This window comes from Brienomyrus brachyistius, chromosome 24 (genome assembly GCF_023856365.1).
Source record: "Brienomyrus brachyistius isolate T26 chromosome 24, BBRACH_0.4, whole genome shotgun sequence".
NCBI lineage: Eukaryota > Metazoa > Chordata > Actinopteri > Osteoglossiformes > Mormyridae > Brienomyrus > Brienomyrus brachyistius.
Genome location: NC_064556.1, coordinates 3,935,668 through 3,956,295, shown reverse-complemented (window position 1 = coordinate 3,956,295; position 20,628 = coordinate 3,935,668). Strand labels below are relative to the sequence as shown.

The window sequence follows — 20,628 nt, the reverse complement described above, 5'->3', positions numbered from 1 at the left end:
AACCAATCATAAGCTTGGCTCTTGGATAATCCTGTGACCCGCCCGACATTTCAAAACTGGAGCTGAGCCTGGCCAAGGTTGGCAGCTTGTTGACGGCATTGTTGTGAAAGAGCTCCAAGTAAGATATTTAATGTGTGAATAACGTGGCGGGGGAGTGAATACTTATGCAAGCCTTTAATGCATATAACAAATGCTAAACGCTGTGTTTGGTTAACCGTACATTTCCTTTTTATGCCCCAGAATCATTGCACATATTCAAACCTTACATGCCTCTAATTTATCTAATTCTGCGTTGCTGTGCCGCGCTACCTCCAGTAAATAAATGGAAGGTGAAAGCTACCATGATTAATCAAGGAGAGGAAGTGATTATTTCTTACTCGAAATGACATTATGCAAACAGAACCTACGCACCGTGCTGCGCTTTCAGGCCTGGTTTAAATTAAGAAAATCATTCTTTTGTTTTTGAGGCACGGGGGCGCGAGTGTCGACTAAACGAGGTATATGTTTCGGAGTGGCGACGAGTGTGTGGTAATGAGCAGCTTATTGAGACAAATAAGCCTGTGGTCCAATCTGTGGGGAAGACCCACCTCCAGCGAAGACCTACCTGAGATTTAATAACCAATTCCGAGACTTAGCATTAGTCATCGCTAATTAATATAACAGACAAATCTTTATTGAGATAATATACTCCGTAACCTTCATGAAATGGAGGTTTGCCCCACGATGTTTTTCTCGAAGCATTTTTGTAGTTCCCTTCCCTGCTATCTCGGAGATGTTATCCCTCGTTTGAAGCTCGCCATTTTAATCTCCAGGTACACAACAAGGCTGGGTTTAGCTACGGAATACTGCGGACCTCCTAGTGGGTGTCTTTCCATGTTCTGTTCTGTTATTGGTTTTGGGTTTACATCAAAACACCTTCAGAAGATGTTGCTTTTTTTCCCCTCTTCTATTACCTGTCCTCTTCCTTCCGGGAATGGTCATATTCATTTTCAGTGCCATTCCTAAGATGTCTTGATCAGTTTCATGCTCATGAGTATAATATTAGGCTATTTCCTGCACCTGTTCCCCTCCCCCTCCTCCTTTTTCATACTCCAGATGATCAATCATTGATGAGCCTGTCACAGAGGTGGGGAGAGATTCTATTTTCCAGTCAAAACTCTCTAATGAAGTACATCTATCAGGCTTGAGTCGTACAGGAAAGGTCAGTGGTGATTCGGAACAAGTTGTTATGACATGCCATTAATCCGAGTCCCTCAATTACCTCTTATTTTTGAAAGGTCTCATATTCTCACACAAGGATAACCAACCAAGGTAAATAAAGCCAGTAATCATGACAACACCTCAGCTAAATTTTTTGACGAATTTCCCGACAAAGTTCAGAATGCTGTTCTAGACAGTGCAGGTTATAAAACTCCATGATCTATCATTTTCTGGGAGGTACCTGAAGTTCACTTGTACATTATTGCATCCCTGGATTGATGATGTTTTTCTGTAAACCTCTAGCTCATTTTTCATATTTAACAGGGAAAACCCAAAGACTGACCCATCTGAAATATATTCCCTCGGAACTGCGGATGGTACCACAAGGTTACTGGGCATCTTCAGGTACAATACCAGTCAAAAGTCCAGACACACCTGCTTTTAATCCATTTGCCTCTCTTTCATGCTATTCTCTTTATTGTAAAAGGCCTTGAGACTATGAGGTAGTACATATAAATTATTTCACTGACCAAGAGAAGTGCCCAACATTTCAAATGTTAGGCTCTTCAAAACCTCCTCCTTTGCTTCGATGACAACACTATAGACTCTTGACATTCTTTCAACCAGATCCCAGATGTAACAACCCGGGATGCTTCTCCAACAGGCCTGAAGGAGTTTCCACAAGTTCTGGACACAAGTCGGCTACTTTGCTCTTACTCTTTGATCCATCTCATCCCAAACCAGCTCTATAGGGTTCATGTCGGGGGGATTGTGGGGGGGGGGCATGTCATCTGTCACAGCACTCCAACTCTTTCCTTGTTCCCAAGATAATACAGTACTAACCTCGAGGTGCACTTTAGAGTTGATTTCCTGCTAAAAAACAAACGATTTTCAATATGTCTGTCCAGGTTTTGACTGGTACTGTATGTGAATCTCTTCCCACCCCAATGCTGTGTCCATGCACCAGAGAGCAGTCAATTGTGCAGATGCAAAGTCTTCACCTAAATCCTAACATTGGAAAGAAATAAATTCACCGGCAGTGAATGTGCATAGCAAATCAGGCCAAAGATAAGCTAGGACTCCAAAAACACATATGTGACCCATCACCACGAAATGGTATGTGTGTATTTCTACCAGTGCGACTTAAGACTCATTTCGTGGTGATGGGTCATATATAATGGGCTCCTTAAATGAATGCGACACATTAGTAGGGTTTTACCAAAGCATGAAGGACACCAAATGCCAAAAGTAATATTCATTTTAGGGCTTTTAAGTTTTCTAAACATTTTTCCTGCTTTTGTGCCTTGGCTAAATTTAGCTGGGCGCTCTACATTGATTCAAAAATATGTTCTTCGCTTCTGGCTTGTGGCCTGGACTTGTGTTTGTGTGTGTTTTTTCGTAGACTGAATAAGTCTGTCCTGAGAGAATAACAGAGGTGAAAGTGACTTAGAGCATCTGACCAGGGCGAGGTCCTTGTGAAAAGTTTTCCGATGACTTCCAGGGCACCAGGCACTTGTGGGCTCGGTTGTCGCAATGTCTTTCAAGATTTCACGGATCGCCCCCCCCCCCCCCCCCCCCCTTGTGACTTCTCAAATATGGTGTAGCTACTCTGGGGGGGTCAACTTGGCAGGAGACAAACCCCAACGTCTCCCATGGAAGTGAAAATAAGTAATTGGTAATCTTACACTTACACACGCTCTTCTAGGCCGACAGAAGACACTTTACAGTGATGTTTTTGCTTCGTTGTTAAACCGTGTTCTTGTGCAGCATGTGATGACTGCGAAATGCCAGATATCTCCCAGTCGCTCCTTCATCGACACGACACCCTCAGACATCTCATGCGCGGTGTCGCTTTTACTTAAGCATCGGCACTACATTACAGCGAGCCAGCTTATTTATTTATATTCATTCACTCTTTTCCCTCCCTCTCCTCTCTTTTCCTGTGCCATTTCTCCAGTGCTTGTTTTTGCTTCCCACCACCTCCTAACCTTTTCCTATTAGCGTGCGGCAAATTGCTTTGATTCCTAGGAGATGCTTTTGATTGGGTGAGTGGCCCAGCTATCAAAAATATTACTGCTATTTTTTTTTTTTACGGGAAAATCAAAATGGAGCCCTCAGGTAGTGTATGTATGTGTGTGTGTGTGTGTGTGTGTGTGTGTGTGTGTGTGTGTGCGTGTGTGTGTGTGTGTGTGTGAGATGGCACAATATTTTTTCTGGTCCAGTCCCAGTACTAATATTAAAATCCTATTCTATCTTTTTCCTCTTTATCAAATGCTAAGCATGAAATGAGATATTTGTATCAATATGTTTCGATTAGCACTCAAACTGCATTTGGTGTCACGGCGCCATTGTTTGGGTTTGCTAAGAATAGGGAAGTTTAAGGGCCCCGCTGATCAAACGAAAGCTGCCTCGTTATGCGGCGGTAAGGAATCCATGGCAACGTGACTTACGGTTCAGATTCTTTGTTTCGTTCAGTAACAACTTTTGCAAAAATGAAACAGACATATTTCTTCTTGCGTAAATTGTGCCAAATGAAATATGATAAATAAGAAATCAATCATAGCAACATCACTCTACATCCACGACTAACCGCTTCTAGCCGAAAAGAAGTAAAACAGATGAAACCTAAACGATTCTGAAAATATCTGGTTTGTAACCATTTTACCGTGTTGAGACTGTAGTCAGCGCTGGCCTGATGTCACTGATGTACTCTGCAGTTTGCCTTTTCTCTTCCTACAGTGTAAAGTACAGTAACTGTCTTCCGCACACACGGAGAACACGAGAGCCCTGACACGCTTACGTCACGTGACCCTCACATCCGTCGCACTAAGGCTACAAGCATTTTTCTGATTTTCATACCACGTCTGCCTCTGATCGGAATCTGGAATCGGTTTCTTAATCCCAACCTGACACTACTGATAGTGGGTATTGGATTGACGCCATCTCTCCCGGATACACATAAAAAAAAAAAATGCCCCCCTCTTTAGCCTCCCTGCTTTAATTTCTGGGTTATAAATGAATGCGGGGGGGGGGGGGGGGGGGATCACGATTTTTTTGATGGATCACGATTTTTACCGAAATGTGAAAGTTTTCCATCACCTTGTCTTCACTGCAGATAGGTTGGCATCTACAAATGCCGTCCCTAAGCGCGCCATGAGGTCATGTAAGCATAAGGAAAGAGACGCAGTGCTGTGGCAGATCACCTGGCCCCCCCACAATCCCCTCCACCCACCTAAACCCTATACAGGTAGTTTGGGATGAGTTGGATCGAAGAGTCAGAGCACGGTAGCCAACTTGTGCCCAGAACTTGTGGAAGCTCCAATAGAAGCATCACTGGTGGCTCCATCTGGTAGCTGGTAGAAAGATTGTCAAGAGTTTCCAGTGCTGCCATTGAAGTAAAAGAAAGATCACCACCGATCTACATTTTACTCGTTTCCACCCATCCGTTCCCTCTAACTGTTTATTCCGAACGGGGTTGCATTATATGAAAAATCAAAGTAAGTCCATCTGATGTCCTCACGCTTAGCGGCAATGTCTCACTGGGCTTGTAGCCTCACGTCTGGCATCCCGACCTGGAGGTTCCGCTTGGCGTCCGCCTCTGTGACGCCTTATGGGCTGAGCGGCGCCGTCGGCTGCCCCAGTCGTTTAGCAGCTGGTTAGCGCTCCGTGGCTAATGGCCAGGTGAATGAAAGGAAGTAGCCAGAGGAGAACCAGCGTGACAGAAGAGAAGCAGCGGAGGTCTTTGCTCCCGCGGAAACTCCGGGTCAATGCTAGTAACCATGGAATGAGGTTCGGATCACATTGAAGAAAGCTTGCAATTTAGAATGGCTGTGGAGAATTATTCTTATGTATTAATCCTGAACGACGGTGATGCAAAATGCACAAAACTTGTCTGAATTAAGCTTGTTCTGTGTCTCTTGAAGGTAAGAAACAAGTTTCCAAGCACCTTCGAGGCTAGAGTTCGCCGGTTAGATGCTACTGGTCATGCTGTATGGGGACAGAGAATTACACAGAGCAGAGGTGGATAATTCAGATCCAAAAAGACAAAATCCAGACCGGGATTTTGTTTCAACCGTCACCCTTTGTACTCAACTGATTGGATGAAACAAGATCTTGGTCTGGACTTTTACTTTCTGGGGCTGAACTTTCCATCTCTGAGGCAGACTGTAAATGACACCACTGACTGATTGGACTGGTCTCGGAGGAGAAAATGAACAGAGCTCGATTTACCAAAGCAATGATTCTCTCCTACTAAGGGTGCTGTGTGGCCCATTTGGTTAGAATACTGCACCTATGATCAGAAGATCACCAGTTCAAATTCCCGCGTCAGCACCATTGGACCCTAAAGCAAGGCCCTTAATCATCACCCCTACATTGTTCCAGGGACTGACTGACCCTGCTCTCAAAAACAGGTACGACAGCTAAATTAATAAAATGCAAATATACTCCAGGGCCTTGTCATCCACTGACTTTGGAACCCCTTGGTAACCCCAAAACATACAGTGGTCCACAATAATAGAAGAAAGCCATTGAACATGCCGGCGGTGATGACATTTTCAGCATCAATAACCCCCCCCCACACACACACACACACACACACACACCTGCAATGTGAGCCACAATAATCTCCCTGCTTCCTGAGGCTGTCCACTGAGCTCTAAACACAGGACAGACATGGTGGGGGGGAGGGGGGGGGGGAGGGTCTCTGTAACCTGGGTGGCTGCTCTGCTAGCTGGCTCCATTGCCTCTAGGGGGCGCCGGTGCGCTCCTCACAGATGGCAACTGTTAGGTGCTTGTCTGGAAGTGTGACCTTGCAAGCGTGTTCACCCCGATTCACCCCACATTCTCTCACAGGCCGCCATTACTGAACCGTCCAACTGGGCCCTAGCCTATACGCTTACGCAGATACGAGACTAATACCGTATCCCTGAACGCCTTGGACCGCAACCATAAGGTAATCCCATACAAAACTCAGTTTTCTCTTGGCCTTTAATATGGAGTGCAGCTTACAACTCCTCCCAGCATCCCATAATGCAACATTTCCCCTAAAATGACACCTAGGCCCGTGTGCTGTCCCCAGGTTCTGGACACAAGGCCCCCTCCCCAATGCTCGAGTACAGAATCCCAAACCGACCAATCGCCAGTAACGAACAGAAAAGAAACTTGATATTTCATTTTTTCAGTATTGGGAAGGTTACTCCTGAAATGTAATGGGATACAAATTACTACAGTAGTAACCTTGTTAAAAATGCAATAAGTAATGCAACTATATTGATTCCTTCATCAAAGTAATGTAACTTATTACATTTGATTACTTTTCTAACATATGTTTTAAACTGGGCAATAAAATTGCAGAGTCCCAACAGCTTTGCTGGCCCATGTTGCCTGAAAATATGCAAAAATATGGTATTTCTGCATGGCGAGAAGATGCAAAGCAACAAAATGTATGTTATATTCTACATGCAAGCTTTTTTCCCAAAAAGAATATATTCGGACGCAACTCCTTTGTAAACGCCCACATTTTGATTAGTAACTGTAATCTTAATCACATTTTTGTCTCATTGACTGTAACAGATTACAATTACATTTGTGATTTCATTTGCCGTTACGTGTAACTACATATTCCCCACTGGATATTTGCTGTATTGACTAGTGGCGAGACCGGCAAAGTGTTTGTACTTCAATGGACGCGTTAAACGTCTCATTAACATTTCTTTTTGTCAAATGGAACAACTTCAAGGGATGTAAAGACAGAGAGAGATTAGACACCTGATAGATACGACGTGATGCTAGGATTTTAACGATCAGACGATGTGACAGGCAATAATACCAGAGGCAATTCAGCTGTCCAAATAAGGTCGCTTGCCTGTCCAGTGAAGAGCTATCAGGGGAGATAATCATCTTAGATGCAATCGCCGCCAAATTGTTTCTGTAAAATCAGAAAGGCTTGCAGTCCGCCGTTACCCGGCGATCGCTCATTAAAAACCGCGTCATTCCACTTAAGATAATTACGATCGATGATCAAGAATGCGGTCTTCACACATCGTTACCAGGTGAGAACATGCCGGCAGGTAGTGTGAAATGTCACGGTGTATTATACGTACAGCGTTTCGCAATTAAGTCGAAGGCCTGGAACTATCTGGAAACAAGCTCATTTTAGCGGTAGCAAATCGATAGAAGCGTCTTATAGGAGATTATTAAAAAAAGTAGCACTGTTATCAGTCTCTCTAAAAATCACTAAAAGCAGGACAAATCCATGTTATAGATTGTCCTTGTTTTCTTGCTTTGAAGCGCGATGTCAAGGCTGGGCTTTTCTTAAGGAATCGTCTGCAGAAAACAAACAATAAGCATTCGCTTGATATGTATCCCACACAACACAACACTGTTCATCATCAGCAATTGAATTCCATGCAAGTAATAAGTCATAAATTCTGGCTCCCGAGTGAAACTTGAGAAGCCTGAAGCGCTTCTTCGGGGAGATAGAGAAGGAAGGTGTGACCCTCTGGTGCTTCAGGGCTGTCAGGTGACACACTCGGACCAATCAGAGACGCACACAGCTCGCGGTTACGCCCACCGCACTGCGGGATTGACAGATTTGTGTCCGCTCAGTGAAAGGTGGGGAGTGAGTGCAAAATAACTGCAAAATAACTGCAAAGGAATAAGCTAATTAACAAATGGAAAAAAAAAATGAAATGCAAATGTATTCGTTTTAAATTATTCACTGGTTATTGAGTTAACAATGTACTGGTGATTGTTTCTTCCTGGTTTTTGTTGATTTATTATTTATATTTGTCACATTTCGCTACCCCCCCCCCCCCCCCCCCCCCCAATTTGTTTCAGTGTTCTCTGGTGTGCCGAGAGTCACATGACTCCAGCTGAAAGAGAGACGGGTCACAGCTGTGTACCTTCAGGCACTAGTACTACTCACGCTAATGCTAATTAGCGCCATAGTCAGGGACGGCCCCAGAGAAAGTGCACATTAGCTTCGTCCCACACATCTGCCCTTTGCTCGTTCTTTGACAGGAGACTCCACCAGGGGTGGGTTCAGGCTGATTCTAGGATTTGACCCTTAGTTGGGCTGATTATTTCTTTCAAATACAAAAAATGGGGTCTAGAACCACTTACAAACCGGTTAATTGTGTCTAGCGCCCCCTGCCCTCTCCAATGTATAGTCACTGGTTTTGGTCTGGGGGGGGCTTAAACAAATGCATGGTCTAATTGGTGGTAAACCCCGCCCTCTTGAAGATGTCAGCCAATAGTTGCATCATGATCAGTCATGAGGCCCCGCCCATTTTTGTCTGGTTCGCCCCTGTGCGTTCCTGCCCTCCCCCCCCCTTTCATGCCCCCTGTCTGGTACTTGTCAGCGGAGGAGATTTCAGGTCCAGAGAGTACAAATGCAGACCAAGATTTTGTTGCAACCAACCAGCTGAGTAATCTGTAATCACAGTAACTGTGACTCTTTTCAGCTGGGTGGTTGAAACAAAACCCTGGTCTGGATTTGTACTCTCTGGACCTGAAATCCCCACCTCTGGTACTTGTCCATTCAGCGGTCACATTGTGATTAAAATCGGCCCCACTGCAAGGTCTGATTTCTGTTTTTCTGAAACAGTACAATTCCACCAGGCTATTCTTTCATATTTTTCTTTCACCTTCAAAAATGATTGGATACTTACCCTCTCTCTCCCCGCCAGCCCCCCCCCCCCCCCGGTAATATGGTTGGCGCCATCACTGGGGCCGTTATTAGCCACTACAGCTGCCAATGATGGCCTGTTTCCCACTGTTACCGTGGCATGAGATATTGACCCATGAAACCAATACCCTGAAGCACAGCCTTCAAGGGCGATTTTAAAATGAGCTGTTCTCGTACCAAATAATGCAGGCTGACCGCACCGGCGCATGCTGACAGCGGGCTGGTCGCTCGGGGGCTTGCCCGCACCGCCACCTAGACAAGGCTGCCGCAGGAAATGCTTTATTGAATTAGACTTGACGTTTGCCGATTTCTCTCTTTCCGTCGAAAATGCGATGCGCTGTACTGGGCATTAGCGTATCAGACCTGAGCTTTAGAATGATTTTGAGTCTTCAAGTCTTCATTTTTAGACAGCAGCTGTGTGGGGGGGGTAGTAGATTCCATAATACCAGATTTATTCTCTGTCTGTCCTTCCTTCCATCCATCCATCCATCCACCCATCCAGTAAAGAATGGTAGTGGAGCCCGCTGCACACATGCCAGTCCACCGCAATGAAGATTATTTATTATTCCCGAAGAATGAAACAACAGTACAAACGGCAATAACAAAAAGCAAACAATCTCATCAGTCAATGTGATATTTGGTTTAGAGGTTTCCACCAATAATAATGAGAGAAACGGGCCCCTTTGAAGCACACAAAGCCAAACCCGGACTCATGGCTGCATTTCCACCCAGAGCTGGGAGCCTGTGACTCCGTAGCTGTCTGGCTTGTTCGGGTGACTGATCTGAGAACAGCGGATGAGTGGAGTGCATCGGCAAGGCCCTAATTAAACATCCTGAGGAATGCTTTTAATTTCCCCTCACAGTAACACCGGAAGATTGAAGATGGTGATAAAGACGAACCGAAAGAAGTTGCTTCCTCCAGCAGAGATTTCCTTTCCTTGTTACATTCAATACATGGTGTGAATCCTTTTGAATGCATTATTTCCACTTCCATAACTTACTTAATTTCCTAAATTCAGAAGAAACCAAAAACACGATCTCTCAGTTTTCGGTAACGGTTACATTTGTTTCACGTGGTATAAGGCAGATCTTCTCAATCCGTTCCTTGGCGACCTGCAGACAGTCCGTGTTTTTTTGCAAATCGGCCTGACTAACCACAAACCCATCCATCCATCCATCCATCCAGTACAGGGTCACAAGATCTCAATGTACCACTGTTTCCCAACATGGTCCTCAAGACCTCAAGATGGAGCAAAACTGTACTGTGTGGCAGGGACTTGGGAGGGAGCAAACACCTGGACTGTCCATGGGTCCCAGAGGATCGGATTGGGACCCTGAACTGGAGATCGGAAGACAGATTGATGGATGGACAGATTTATAGTTAATCAGGCCAATTCGCAGAACCCCAGAAGTTAAACTCCTAACCCAAAGAACAGAAGTATTTCACGTGCTGCACAGAAACCACGATCACACTGTAGCATAACGTGAACACTGACTCAACTGCTGCAATCCTTCTCTTGGGTCCCCTGAACATCCCATAATTAGTCTTTAGGGAACTAGATATGTAAAAGACATTGTAATTACCACATAAAACATGATTCTGCTGCTCCTCCCATTCTCACGTAGCAGGTAAAACAGGTACAAATGAATAATTATACAATAAATAATTCATGAATGCATGCACAATGTATGTATTATGGAACATTAGTGAGACTGTAAGCGGGAAATATCATGATATTTAACTGGTTTGTATTTCAGGAAGATTGTCACAAGGTCGCGATATTTCAGTTATATTCAGTTATAAACCATCCTGTCAAATGGTCAGCCAATTGATGATGGCTTCAAGCCTACAGGGAAAGTGAGGCAGCTCCCCCACCCCCCCCTCATTCTGTGGCTCAAAGTCACTCTATTTTCATACCAGAATCGTCCCCAAAGCCCAGTGGTTATTTCATTTAGTTTCGACGCTTTATTTATTTTCGACCGACGTGATTTTCATGCGCCTCGCGAGCGAGGTGAGAGCGACAGCGCGTCTGACTGCGTCGTGGAAAGTGTCCAGTCACGTTCCAGAGCGTGACATCGCTCTCAGGCAGGAAGCAGGCCTCGTTCCCTTAAGTTCTAGGCGTAGATGTGGTTTGGTTTTGAAACCCGCGAAACAAAAGTCCATTTAGCCAAACGCCGATTAATGCAACATTAACAAAGTCCGGTAGGTTTTTTTGGAATTGCTGCACGACTCATGCAAAGTTTGATGCCTTTTCAATTAACGAACGTGCTCTCGATGATGCAATATGAGTTGAGACGAATTAATCTTTGCCATGCCGCGCTTTTGCTGCCGTTCGTCCCCGCTCTGCGTCTCCAGCCGCATTTCGAAGGCTTCGGTTAATTCAGCTGCAGACCACGGCGACCGCGTTTCAGAAGCGCAGAGGTGTCCACACTCATTAGGCTGCTTATCACACACGTCTTCTCTACAATCATCTCCTCTGATCACGCTGTCGTTTCACACGAGACTACAAAGTATCCTGCTACTAAGGGTCACATCCACGTGCAGAGAGGCCTAATTGAACTGGATTCAGTCTCCCTCCATGGTTATGCTCGTTCCCAGTACTGCATCTGAGAATCTGAAACACACAGCCAATGGCGCAGGAGACAGTTTGATATTCGGGAGTGCAATGCAATTCAATAATTTATGTGATGGGGGGGAAGGGGTGTGTGTGAATAAATCCAAACTAAATATTAAGGAATACATGTCTTGTAAATCCCACGTTATACCTCTGTATTGACATGTAGCCCCAGTGGCCTAATGGATAAGGCACTGGCCTCCTAAGCCAGGGATTGTGGGTTCGAGTCCCATCTGGGGTGTGACTTCTTTGCTGACTGTAATCAGTGCTGATCTGCAGTATAACTGAAATGTATTTTATATTATTTTTCTTAATTTATGTTCCATGTTGTTCATGTCTGTATGCATCAATACTGCAAAGACAAATTCCTAATAAATGCTATGCACTTGGCCAATAGAGTATGATTATGATTCTATTATTAAGGCAGTCATATAAGAATCTAAAAGAGCGTCACTTCCAATGAGATGAATAAATTCCTTATCAAGACTTGCCTGAATCTGTATATACTTCTGAGATTTAACCTGCAGTGTCTGGAGCAGTGTTTCGTACCCGAGGTAACGGCATACGAATCGCTCGGGAGCGAGACCTAGCGGACGATCCCCTCGCCCGCTGCAGTGAGTGATTATGAGCATTAGGGGCCCGAAGCTGAAAAAAGTAGCAGAACTTTCAGAACGGCGTGACCTTGTCGGACAGGACGCATGGAGTGGACAATCGCTGCCGAACGTGGAGCCGGTTGTTCCTGAAAAGCTTGTGCCAGGATAGAATCAAAGACAATTACACAAAAACTCCACTGAAACAACTTCAAAGGAATTAGCATAAGAACAGCCTTTTGAAAATTACAAAGGATTCAATTACCTGCGACTGTATCCAGTCCTATTAACGATACGTTGTGTTTAATTACAGTTTCTATGTTCAAATGTTCTGCTTGAAACGAAAAGTGTTCAATGTGGTGTTATGTATTTCCATTTTACATACATATATCCCACCTGTTTGTTTTATGATATATTTATGTTTGTTTATTTTCACATGTTGATTTGAAGCAAACTCGCATATATGCTGCGACAGACCCCAGCGCAATTCCTGCACTGTAGAGAGCTGAGCTGGATTCCTGTTGCTTAAAGTGTCATGGCAGCTGTTGCGGGATGCAGTGTGCACCGTTGCAGTTGCGTTACCAAGCTGTATGTAGGAGTTGCATCGCTGCCAGAAAACAGTCACTTCACTGCATAATAAATGTAACTCTAAATATAGTGAATATTTTAAATTCCCCATGAAGCACAGGTGTGTGCATCCATGTTAGGTGGCGTAACTATATTCCTTTAGGACTTTCTGGTACTGTACCTTCTCGGTTAATGTAATCAACAACCTCTGGCTCAAATTATCAAATAAAAAAAAATATGAAAACAATAAAGAAAAAGTACAGATTTAAAAAGTATTTTTCTTGCGGATACCTCTGCACAATGTCGGTTTCAGGTTTTACTATCCTGTGGTGATATTTGTTCTGACCCGATCCCCAAAACACACACACTTCACAGCAGTCTCCTGGCAGAGAAATCTACCCACCGGTAAATAATTCACATCGCGGGGAGCCTCGTCTTGACCCGGGGAGAATTTCCCAGATGTCTGTGCACCTGCTGATGCATTTGGAATCCTGCCTCTTGTCATGCTTGCTTGCTTTAATTTACAACTGAAGCAAACAGGCTTCAATCCCACTTTGTTCAGCGGTCCGCGATCAATCTTGGTTTTAATTGTTGCCTGCCATTGTACGGCGTGCCATTTTTATTTCACTCGTTAATGTCGGAGGCACGAGGCGGCCTCGGGCTGGGGGGTGCACGTATTGCGTATCGCTTGTTTCATTATCTCTGCGGCGCAGGAATTAGGCTGGGATCTGCTGCAGCATATATGCGATTCTGGTCCAAAAAAACAGAACAGAAATGCATGAAAAAACAAACTGTGCTGATCTTCAGGGTGGTGTAAGCGGTAATGGTCCAAACCCATGTGACATGCTAGATGAGATTCAGTGCCTGAAGCTTGCTGGGGACTGACTCACTGGCTTAAAAATGCTTGCTTGCAGAAGATGGCGTCCTACGTGACTGCCCTTTTGCCTAATGGCTTGACTGGTTTTTGGACACCAGGGTTGTTTCTCAGTATGCGTACTTGACCGCATTTGTGTTCTCGCGTACCCGATTTACATCATCTTCCATCGCCGAAGACCAGCTCCAATACTCAAGAACAGAAGTACAGAGGACTGTAAAAATCCCCGGATGTTGCTCTTGCGCCACCACAAATATCAAGATAGATCGGTTTCATCCTCGCGGAACAACACCAATCCCATGATTCATTGCACCTCAAGTGCGTTCTTGGAAGGCAAGTTAGCAAAGCAGGCCATGCCAAGACCACAAGTACAACCTTTGCATTTTGGTATAGAGATTCAGCCCCCCGCAATCAGATAAGAGGTCACTGGATCTGAGGTCACTATCTCAAACATTAATATTCTGTCAAAACAAAATATTGTCCATTTTGTTTCACATAACGGTTAGGCACCTTTAACCCCTTTATAGAACTTGGTATCTAATGAGTTCAGGTTGACCTTCTCAAAGACACGATACAAAGTAAGAATCTTCAGATTTCCACCTTATACCATCTGTGCTATTTCTTAACCGCTACGCCCCCTACAGTTAATGACAAGTAATGACGCTTCAACTTCAAAGACTATCTTTTAGAAATTACTTGATGCCTGACACTGATGCAGAGCTGCAAGTGCCGCGACGAACATTTAGTTTGAATTACACAATTTCTTAAAATCAATCTGATGTCCCTGTTCTCATATAACACTCGCATGAATTCTTCTTGATGTCAGTTCAGACTGATTCATACGATTCATCCCTCAGATATCACTTTGCTGTAGGGAAAAAAAACAGCCAAATCAGTTAATTTAACATGACACACATGATAGTTTAATACGCTGTTTTGAACCTTTGAGAATTACAGTGTTGTCAGGACACTGACCTAAAACTGGCTGTTCGTTCTACTACAAATATAAACCATTGCAACAGCTACATATGCCATGTTCCATCTGAGATACTTCTGTAAAGTCAAGGGAATGACAGCTAGTGTCAGCATTCTGAAACAGGCACAATAACGCACCAGCTGGTAGTTATCTGACAGAGGTGGAAATTTCAGATCCAGAAAGTAAAAATCCAGACCGGGATTTTGTTGCAACCAACCAGCTGAGCATAAAGTTGCCGCTCACAGAGTGCTCAGCTGGTTGGTCGAAACAAAATCCCGTTCTGGATTTTTACTTTCTGGACCTGAAATTTCAATTTCTGCTGACAAACAAACAAAACAACTACGTGAGATCAGAACATACTCGCCACCGGTTACGGTCTCTCAGATACACTGTTCCCACCAAGCGGGCTCAGTATCGGTGAGCGGCAACTGCATCTTCTCGATGAAAACCCCGTCCATGGGTCATACTCTAGAAATACTCATCACGCGCTCTCCTAAACCCATGACCTGGAAAGAGACAGGCAACCCACTGTCTGATTCCTCTCTTTCTTTTGATGCTGTAGAGGTACCTCAGTCATTTGGAGAGTAATGGATCACCGGGCCACTTCTCAGTACCTCTGCAAAATGGAAGTATGGATAGGCTTCACTCTAAAGGATGCTTCAAAGACTATAGCAACCATATGCTGACAACGTGCACCTCTTCCCTGAGAGTAGCACTAAAACCTAAAGGAACTCAACAACGTATCGGAAATAAAGTAAAAGCATTTCAGATCTTAATATTTTTGATCTAGGGATCCCTGCATGGTCAAGTAATTCAGCACGTTTTTAGTGAAAAGATCAAAACAAATGAACAAAACACAAACACAACACTTGCAATTTGGCTTATTATCAAAGCTTGTCATCTAACGCTAAAACAAATGCAGATGTTACGTCACAATGTGCAGGCTTGCATGACTGATATAGGTACCACTTTAACCCATGATGCGATATTCCGACTTTCTGAATTCTCAGATTCAGATTTATCGACACAGGAACAGGCATCTATGCCTCCGCAGCTCTGGTGGCCTCAGTAAATCAAGTTATGAACCGGTATGTTAAGAAAAGTAATTTGTAGTTTCAGTGGGTAAATTAAAATTCCCGACACAAACACACGGCTGGCCGTTCCCGGTAATTGAGGCTTCGGGGAAGGTAATAGAAAAGAAGGTGGCCCCAGCAGAATTTTAGAAGTGTATTTATTTTATTTTGTGGAAACACATTTTGTTACGCTAGCAAAAACCTTCAGTGAAAAGTAATCAAAAGCTCCTTTGTATGTATTGCAACATTACATCTACAAAAAGAAAACCCTTCATTATACGTTAAAATATGACTCTTTATGCAGGCATAAGAGTGTGGCTATCGCTTAACCACTTTGTACAAAATATATGAAAACAGAATCACACTTGACTAGTATTTGAGTCATTTTTGAGTCACACACGAGTCATGGTTGAGTCACACTTGAGTCACACTTGAATCACGTTTGAGTCACATTTGAATCAGCACTGAAATATTTGCCACGAAACCATGCACCCACTATTTATCATATCAAATTAACTGATCAAAAGTTTCCTCATTGCAACCAAAAAAACTATGCAGTGCCAGTCAAACCTCAGAATTTCATGATCTGAACCCTATTTCCCTGATGCTGCAAATGTCAAAGCTTCAACCTCTGTCTGTTGTACAGCAGCTGGCTTTATAGTGATAACAAGCATTATCATCACTGTCCTATTTAATATCGTAAGAGCAGACAGACTAGCTTTTCCCAGATTTCCCTCTGGTCAAACCCAATTAAATTCAAAGAAAAGAAACTTTGGCCAGCGAGGTAATTACTTGCATTAATATTACCCGATATAATCACTGCAAAGGAAATTATGCCATCACCTCACTTTGCTCGTAATTACTGGGAAAATTAATTGGCAACTACCCTTGGAATTAAAGCAAAAACCAAAAATCAAGCCAAATGAGGCCTGAGGTTCACTGGCTTTACATAGCCATTCATCCACCTGCTCGCAAAGGTTAATTACAGCTTCTGATTACTCTGTGTCGTGTTTGTTACACAAAACAACTGGTCCATTAACTTCAGTTACAAACAATTTTCTGGTACAGGGGTACATTCAGACCACCGACCTCGTAACTTTCCTGTACAGAATGTTAACCTATGACTTCTGTTGTTCTCTTATTTCAACAGTCACACAATGGTTGCAAAGGCCTGAGTCAGGTGACGAGGATATTCATGCCTTGTTATTGACTCTATACTTTGTTGCTTTCTTTGTTCTCTCTTGGCTACAGAATAACCCACACATACCCAGAACCTATTTTCTCGGCACAATGGAAGCCATTCCTAAATCCAGTGTTTTCCTCTATGATTTCTTTTATGCTGCCGACAATCCAATCTTCTACATCCCTGTGTCACATGGATCTACCACAACTGTCAGAGAAAACAAGCTATAGACAACTGTTCTCTTACTCTGTGACACTCGTTGCTATACATAGGTTATGTTGTTTGTTTCGTATGCAACAGGAACCACTATATGACTGTGTGATCTTTCCTGTTACCTCTACTGTCCTTGTGTCTTTATCACTTAGTCCACATGACTAGATACAAGGTGTCCTTGGGATTAACTACCTGACGACTTGGAATTCCAGTGTATGCTATTGGTCCCTAAATCCAGGAAGGTGCTTCCCAGCCTAAGGAAACTGCTGTGGGTGATTCTCCTGCATGTGTCTCAGATAGACACGCCCTTGTATGCACGTCCATATTGCGCTGCTGAATGAAGGACGTAACCTGACTGAAGGCTCCAGAGACCTTTCCATGTTCCAGACAGGGAAAACTTTGGGATAAGTAACGCGGCAGAAAACACACACAACTTTTCATCGCCATGGCGATCATCATCCACCATCATCCCATTTCGCACGGTGCCTTTGATCGCTGATGCATCTCCCTCTCATGACGGAGATGCATCACAGGTGTCCCCATATCTACAAAAACCAGATCGTTTCATATTTTGCCATTTTCCTCTGTCCAGACAGACGTTCCAGGACTGTGCACACGGGCCACAGGTGTAAACTGTGTTTACTGGAGTGTCCCTCCCATTTTCGGAGATAGCATCCATGCCCTTGGGCTGATACGGCCGACTGACCTCTCCTTATTCACCTTAGAGGCTCCACGTTCCTGACCTTGCACAGCTCCTTAGATGTTCAGGAAATCATTTTTGCAACTTCCTGCTCATGCTAAATAAATCACGACTACGTAGTAACTGGAGGGGCTATAGGTACCGGTGTACAGCTGCAGTTGCTGACACTGGTTTTGGACCAGCTAGATGGTCTTGTGATCATTTTTCCACACACGAGCATCTGCATTTATAGTGACGGTAGAGCAGAAATGGATAGTTCAGCTCCAGAAAGTAAAAATCCAGACCAGGATTTTGTTCCAAACCAACCAACTGGGTATAACGAGTCACAGTCACAGAGGACTCAACTGAATGGTTTAAACAAAATCTTGGTCTGGATTTATACTTTCTGGACCTGAGCTATCCACCTCTGTAGTCATTGCAAAGCGCCATGTGAAAGAATTCTACCTTTTGGCCAAGATCAAAAGGAAGCCAGTCGGCACAGGGACTCATCGAAATGCACAACTCGAGGCACAAATACGGGACGAAACAGACAGCAGGGCTCTGGTTCCCACCAGCAGGGTTCTGGTCACGTGACCCAGCCCGTACGTGATGCTGTGGAAGTTCTCACAGTTCTTGTTTAAGCTCCTCCCCCTGACATTACTATGCAACAATATCTACCCAGATGTATGAACTGAGCTTGACAGCAATCAAACTGAAAGCTTTAAAGCTTCACTTAAACAGAACCAGAAAAAAAATGACTTTTTAAGGTCTTAATTCTAGATAAGCCAGCTCAGCTTCCTGTGGCCTTGCTTTAGATTTACACGTAGACATTCAGTCTAGTTTAAAATCTCCATTTGTGTTTAGGTAATACAATGGTTACCATGGTACCATTATGACATCAGCGCCACAATATTATAATTGTCGAAGTAAATAATGCTTAGCGGCAATCAGATGGCAAAAACCCATTGATTCGGGACGACCTCGTCATCCCATTACAACCTGTCATGCCTAGACTACTGAATAGATTTGTAAATCGAAGATTAGCATTAGTATTTGTGCGGCGAAAAGGTTGTTTAAAGGTTACCATCTCAACCTTCTCAGAAGTAATTGGTGTAGGAAATGAGTTTGTTTAAGCTATGAGTTTAATTGGAATTAAACACCAGCGTAATTTGGTGCACTGCGCCATTCTAGCTGTTTGATTAAGCGTGTGCATTAAGCACGTGGCGGAACATTACGGGGACGTAAGAAGAGGGGAATATAAACGGAGAACACACACGGATACCGCGAAGCTAAAACTGAACCGGCTTTCCATTCCTACATCCGTCTAATTACTTCGACTTTGCGTCTATTTTAAAAGATTTCTCATTAGACTCATAAAATATATCACTTGGTAATGAGATGTGAAACGTTTCATACTGATCATTTACACCTGGAACACGGCGGTAATAAAATTATTCTGCGGTGTGATTCGGAATCAGTTATAAATGAGGCTTACCAGCTGTTGACATTTATTTCTGACGCCCTCACTTGCTTGTAAATCTGTAATTAACATTGTTGATCCTTGTGTCTTCCTTAATTAAATCACGGAGATCTAAGGGATGACTTTATGCAGTTATTGATAATGGCTCTCAATTAATCGCACACCCCCGCAACATCAATCTTATTTCACTGCTATACACCTGCTAAAGTAATTAACCATTCAGACAGTGTGCAGCAAGTCCCACATTTCTCCAATTTAAATATGACTAGTATAAAAAAATAATAAGTTGAACCCAGATCTTTAATAGATGCTGAGATTGACTACAGCCAGGGGTTTAGCCAAAAATTTTAAGCACCCAAATCAAAATGTCACTTTGCCCCTCCTGCTGGATTGGTCACTGTCTAAAGAAATATGGGTCCCCCCTCAGTAGACAGTTTGCCAGGGTTGAGGGGCCCCTCTCATAATTTCATATTCAGGGGCCCCGATTCTGCCAGGGTATCCATGCACCTCTGGGGCCCCAGAGCACAGCAATCTCAGTGCCTGGACCCAGAGTGACATACTGCCTCACTTTTACAAAAGCTTTTCTTCTCTTTTAAAATAAATCCATCACTAGGCTGACCCGATACGCACCGATGTTCTCCGCCTTACACCGGCACCATCAGGCGAGTCGCACTAGGGCCATCTCCTTAACCTCACCCGAGAGACGCGATGACTCGCGAGCAGCAGGATTATCATTGACTCACCGAAGGCCGGTTTGGATTGTACCTCCGGGATCGTCAGTCTAGTTAGTGTGCTGGATCCTGCATTCATTCTGTTTTATTGCACCGGGGGGGGGGGGGGGGGGGGGGGTTAAGGTTAGGCACAAGAAAGGGAGCACTCTCGAGACACAGGAGGGAGACGATCAGTTACACCCACCCACCCAGGGAGTAGCTGGTCCATTTCTTCCGTGTGCTATAAACGGGGGGGGGGGGGGGGGGGGGTACTGTATGTCATTGTGACTCCTTCACAACAGTCACAGCGCTGCTCCACTGGGGTTTCCTGCGCAGGAAAGTGGAATTTTCTTTAAAAGCAATTATCAAAGAGACTTCAATACTGGCTACCTTACAAACGACCCCTCGTTTCGACCCGTTTCCGCTGTACGCTCGCATATTTGATTGATGAATTCAGTGTAGAGTATTTAATGCGTGATTTAACTGCAAAAAAAGTACTAACCACCCCTCGTGAAATTCACTATTTTTCGCCAGTTTCGTTATTTATTTATTTATTTTTTTGAGCGGATACTGTATTTCCCTTAATTGAAAGAGAGAAGAGGGAGACAAACTGAGAACAAATATATTTGATATGGTTATTATAATTATGACCCAAATGATTACTTTTTCATCTTCCACGTTAAATAGGTGTTAGGTTAGCCAATCATCACACCAAATAATTGCCACTTAGGAGAGAGCTGTAGATCTGCATTACCAAAAATAAAAAAAGGCTAAATGA

At 43.9% G+C, this 20,628-nt stretch overlaps 1 protein-coding gene and 1 non-coding gene across 3 annotated transcripts in view; one reads left to right on the top strand and one right to left on the bottom strand.

Annotated features, from left to right (window-relative positions):
- Positions 1-20,628, bottom strand: part of fstl4 (follistatin-like 4) — a 132,843-nt gene that overhangs the window by 41,198 nt on the left and 71,017 nt on the right. The gene's annotated exons all lie outside the window — the stretch shown is intronic.
- trnar-ccu (transfer RNA arginine (anticodon CCU)) lies at positions 11,674-11,746 on the top strand. The gene has a single exon. It is a non-coding gene; the product is annotated as a tRNA-Arg (tRNA).